Source organism: Mytilus galloprovincialis, chromosome 14, assembly GCF_965363235.1.
Source record: "Mytilus galloprovincialis chromosome 14, xbMytGall1.hap1.1, whole genome shotgun sequence".
Classification (NCBI taxonomy): Eukaryota; Metazoa; Mollusca; class Bivalvia; order Mytilida; family Mytilidae; genus Mytilus; species Mytilus galloprovincialis.
This window is the reverse complement of record NC_134851.1, coordinates 19,843,622-19,849,562: the sequence shown is the minus strand read 5'-3', so window position 1 is coordinate 19,849,562 and position 5,941 is coordinate 19,843,622.

Sequence of the window (5,941 nt, the reverse complement as noted above, 5' to 3'; positions counted from 1 at the left end):
ACACGGAGGGTCAAAAAACTTCAAAACAATGAAAACCCACAAAACAATACACACTCTCAGCAATAAAACTACCCACTAGTCCTTTTAACATTAGCCTTGTTGATTAATTAACTCTTGGTTCATTCGAGAAATAAAAACAGCTTACGGGCAAATTATAATTAGGAACGAACATTCTTAATTAGAACATAGTTTACTCACCCCTTCTCGTCCAAAGAAAAGTCAGTTTTTCCCGGTCTGTCTCGGTTTTAGCACATACTTACAACTTCTCGTCCAATCAACTTGCTTGAATTTGCCTTCTAATTTTCATAGTACATACTTTTTCCGTGTACTAAGTAACTACGCATGAATGACCACAAGGGTAAGATTTCATTGTATTGTAATCAAGAAATTAGAACAAAAATTGCTACTGGCTATTTTGAAATAAATGATGTGTTCCAAATTTAACTAAATAGTTTGTAATTAGTTTTCAAACAGATTTTTAACATCCTACTAATCAATCTTTTGATCTAAATTTTGTTTTGACAATTAAAAAAGTTTTTCATTTAAATAAAGAGTAATACTAATGGTGCTTTATACCTTGATTAAAGTACAACTCAATCTAAAATGTGTAATCCTTTATCTTCCATGCAATTACTTTGTACACAAAAAGAGTCAACCATGAATCTTTTGAAGGGAAATTATTAATAAAGCAATTTGATATATTTAGTCATAAATTGGTCGATAATTGGTTGCCTAATTTCCAGTGACAAATATTTCATGCATATAAACTATCTACTAGACTACCTATGGGTACATACCAGAGGCAGATCCAGCCATTTTTAAAAGGTGTCTCAACCAAAGATGTGGGAGGGGGATCCAACTGTTTGTACTCATTCAAAAGCTAGTTTTAGGTTTTATGTGAAATTAAAAAAATGTTTTCAAGAATGTAAAGCTTTCACTGCAATTTAAGAATTGTCTGCTCTTGGTCAATTCATTTTGTCATCTTACCACGTAAATAAGTACATGTATAGTAAAACAACGCTTCGTTCATATCAATAACATACTTACACCAGCAGCTACCTTCTTTACATTCTAAAATCAAGGGCCTTTTGAAATCCCATTTTTACAATGATATTATAGTGAGTAGATTTACGAAACTACGTAAATGAGCTACATCCAGTCAGCCAAAACATATCAATAGACTAATTACAGGATTACTCAAGTTGTAAATATGTGCTAAATTGGATATTGTATGGAAAGGTATATACTATGAAAAAAAGAGCTTGGGGCAAAGCCCCTCACTCTAATTTTCATAGTATATACCTTTCTATACAATAATATGTTCTAAATTGGTCAGACAATTCGCCTTGGGCTTAAATCTTCATAAAACATGACCAAGTATTGTCTAACCTATAATTAGTTATGGGATATTTATTTTACATCCAAGCTCTTTTAGATTAGACGAAAAACCATTTACCATTAACCATTCATAAAATCTAGTTTAGAACGCCACACAACGATTACAATATACTTTATATATTACTATATGATGTATATCCTTTATGACCCCCAAACACGTAAACTGGACCCCTGTTGTGTTCACTTATCGCTACACTATCGGTGCGAAGCTATAGATAGAACGGCGGACCAGTTTACCAAACACGATGAGCAGATATCAAACAATGTCAACTCGCCCCACTTGTCAATCGGCCCACACTATATCGCCCTATAAAAAAATCGCCCCACTCTTGTCTACCGACTCGCCCCACTTTTGAAAAAGGTTAAGATCAAATTGAACAATCAGTCTGAAAACTCATTTATTAACGAGCAAGGTTTAAACACCACTGAATAAAGGTCTGACAACTCGCCCCACTTATAAAAAAATTTTGCTTCCTTTAAGTATGTCAAATTACATTTAATTCTTATCAAGTCGTCCTGGTGTAGTGGTATGTGTCGTAGCTTGATATACTAAAGGTCTTGGGTTCGAAACCCAGCATATCCACTGGATTTTTTCTACGTTAATTTTGATAGATAGTCTTTTCCGTATAATTACTTATAAGTTTTATAGTGGATTTGACATTCCCGCAAAAATGTTACAGAACAAAGGAAAGTATGCATAACAAAGAAACTCAAACTGGGGTGAAGTACGTGAAATATTGTTTTATAAAATATATACCAAATGAAGTCTTAACTAAGGGAACTAACCGGCGTTACCTCTAAATTACGTGCACCTGGTAACTAGATTTTAATACTGCACTTTATTGATCCCTGGCGCAAACTATTCGAGGATATAATATGTAACAATTTACGGGGGGGGGGGGGGAGGGGGAACTTACTTATTTGACACACGCCCGACAGCGGTAACACAATATTCCCGCTCTACCTCAAATGACATACGTATCATTTTGTCTAAAATGCGCATGTAATATTTGCAACTGGTCGACTACCAAATCATGTCATTTGAAATTGATCAGTAGATCTGTATTGAAATGGCGGGAGTGCATTATAACGAAACAAAATATGAACAACAAAAACATACCAAATATAAAATTAATATATCAAGGTTCGCAACGGTTTATAACGGTTAAACTTTTGCTTTGCCATTCAGAATTTGTGGTTGGTATTTGAATTGAAAAATAGACATAGTATGTGGTAGGTTTAAAAAAAAGCATGATTCACATTTTAAAATACAGAAACCCCAGTTTGCTGTCAATTTGACAGCATATTCATTGGACAATATTCATATGACAAATAATAACGTTAATGCAAGAAAATCGTTTTGCGTATCCCCTCCCCATACCTGCAATTAAAAATGTTAATCACCTGCATAAGTCATTATTTATATAATCAGTACTCAGTGTTTTACTTGTAACTTCATATCTCTGGTTTTATTTTTACTGTTTGTGAACATTTTCTTCATATTTTATATTCAAAGATTTTTATTTTTTATCTATTTTTTTTAAATGTTTGATGTTTATCTGTTAAAACTTGGCATCATTCTATCTAGAAAAAAAACCAGTTTTGATTTTTATTTAAGTACAGCAAGCGTCCGCTTTATGTGTTGTAAAATGAGCTAATGATTTCGTAATTGTACTTCAATCTTTGGATTTCCTTTATACTACTTGAACATGTAACTATATACATGTAACATGGCGACTGAACTTGTATCAAAAAGATATGATACAAAAAGAATTAACTAATTAAATGAACTCTTACAACATCAAAAATCAAGGAAAAGATGGTTATTTTTATATTTTTATGTAAAATAAAAGAAAGATACTTATTGCGTCATTAAGTATACCTTATCATCTGTATGATAACATTTTAACTTTGTATAAAAGTAGATAAAACATACTATTTCTCATTGCTGCATCAACTCCGTTGCTATCTTTATCTTTGCTTACAGAGAAAAATTAATAAGGTCGAAAAGTCAAGATTCATGTCAGAAAAATATAAACACCAAAACATTTGGAATAAACACAACATTTGTATTAACATTCAATATCCGTTAATGAGGAGTAAATAGCATCAACGCCGTCATCGTTGGATGTAATTTCAGAATAATGAATTTTGGATAAAGTTTCGACGAACGTAAGTATATTTACTTCATTCATATATTTTGTTTATTTACTTTATTTCTTTTAAGCCATTTGACACTAGAATTTCCTATCTGGACGGGGTCTTGCAGGCCGAGTGGTATCAGTAGTTTATCTCATCTACTGTATCAAAAGCCTGTTAGATCTTCATGTCTGGACGGTGTTCTCACTGGCCGAGTGGTTTAAGTAACTCATTTCATCTACTGTGACCGTTCTGAGTTCGATCCCCACACGTGCAGTCGTGCTCGAAATTGCTCAAACGTGCTGAAAGTAGCATTAAACACCAACCAATATATCAATAGTACAAATCTCCATGTATTATAATACTGTAATACAATTGAAGCAGTTTACTAGATCAGTAGTTATATTATTTTAGTACAAAAAATGCTGAATTATAAGATCGTATAGTTAAAAACTGCATCATAGTAAGATAGTAAAGAAATTTCAAACGGGTAAACTTTGATTTGTTTAGAACTATAAAAAAGAAGATGTGGTATGATTGCCAATGAGACAACTATCCACAAAAGACTAAAATGAAACAGACATTAACAACTATAGGTCGCCGTACGGCCTTCAACAATGAGCAAAGCCCATACCGCATAGTCAGCTATAAAAGGCCCCGATAAGACAATGTAAAACAATTGAAACGAGAAAAATAACGGCCTTATTTATGTAAAAAAAATGAATGAAAAAACAAATATGTAACACATAAACAAACGACAACCACTGAATTACAGGCTCCTGACTTGGGACAGGCACATACATAAATAATGTGGCGGGGTTAAACATGTTAGCGGGATCCCAACCCTCCCCTAACCTGGGACAGTGGTATAACAGTACAACAAAAGAACGAACTATAAAAATCAGTTGAAAAAGGCTTAACTGATCAGATGGACAAAAATACAAGTGGACGTACGTTGCCGGGTACTTATACATCCCGACACAAAAAGACACAATGAACAGATCTGAGATTACTAGCAGTTATCTGACAGCTAGTTCAAAGCCACTAACAACTAATAAAAAAATCATGCATCTAAGAGACTAAACTTTGACGATACGCGTGTTTGTCAGTCCATAATAGTATATTGTTAACATGGCGCTGTTTTGTTTGTTTTGTTTTGTTTCGTCTTAGTTTCTGGTCTATCAGCATCTGAGAAATAACCCCCATGTACTGTTCAAGCTATAACAACCGTTAGACACTTTAGCTAAATGACAATCTAGATGGAGCCTTATGTACTGTTCTAGCTATAACAACCGTTAGATCCTTTAGCTAAATGGGTATCTAGATGGAGCCCCATGTATTGTTCAAGCTATAACAACCGTTAGATCCTTTAGCTAAATGAGAATCTAGATGGAGCCCCATGTACTGTTCAAGCTATATCAACCGTTAGATCCTTTAGCTAAATGAGAATCTAGATGGAGCCCCATGTACTGTTCAAGCTATATCAACCGTTAGATCCTTTAGCTAAATAAGAATCTAGATGGAGCCCCATGTACTGGTCAGGCTATAACAACCGTTAGATCCTTTAGCTAAATGAGAATCTAGATGGAGCCCCATGTACTGTTCAAGCTATTTCAACCGTTAGATCCTTTAGCTAAATGAGAATCTAAATGAAGCCCCATGTACTGTTCAACCTATATCAACCGCTAGATCCTTTAGCTAAATGAGAATCTAAATGGAGCCCCATGTACTGTTCAAGCTATAACAACCGTTAGATCCTTTAGCAGTGTTTAGCTAAATGAGAATCTAGATGGAGTCCCATGTACTGTTCAAACTATATCAACCGTTAGATTCTTTAGCTAAATGAGAATCTAGATGGAGTCCCATGTACTGTTCAACCTATATCAACCGTTAGATTCTTTAGCTAAATGAGAATCTAGATGAAGCCCCCCCTATTATTCTCTATTCTTTATTTGTTTGACATATTTTCTCTATTGGTTACTTTTTGTCCTTTATTCTATTTTTTATCCATTTTTCTCTATTCTGTAGATACCCAAAACCCATCGAGATCCTATTGGACATGTACGGAAAGTTGTAATGGTTAAAATATGTGGTGGACATTTTATTTTATCTTATTTACCAATAACTTGTGTTGTATGTATACATTCAAACCTGCATTTGATATTTTCAATAAGCATGAAATTAAGGCGTATAATTTGAGTTATTTTACACACATGTGTATTATGTCTTGTCGCTTTTTTATATGAAACTGTGGTGGTTTTTTTTATATTTTTATCAGTCTTGAATTTTTCATGTCGCTTAAGATTGCAATTTTTCGACAGTATCGTTCGAGTTCTTTCATGACTATAATAACTACAATGCAGTAATCCACACAAACACATGCATGATGATTTGTCTGTCTTAA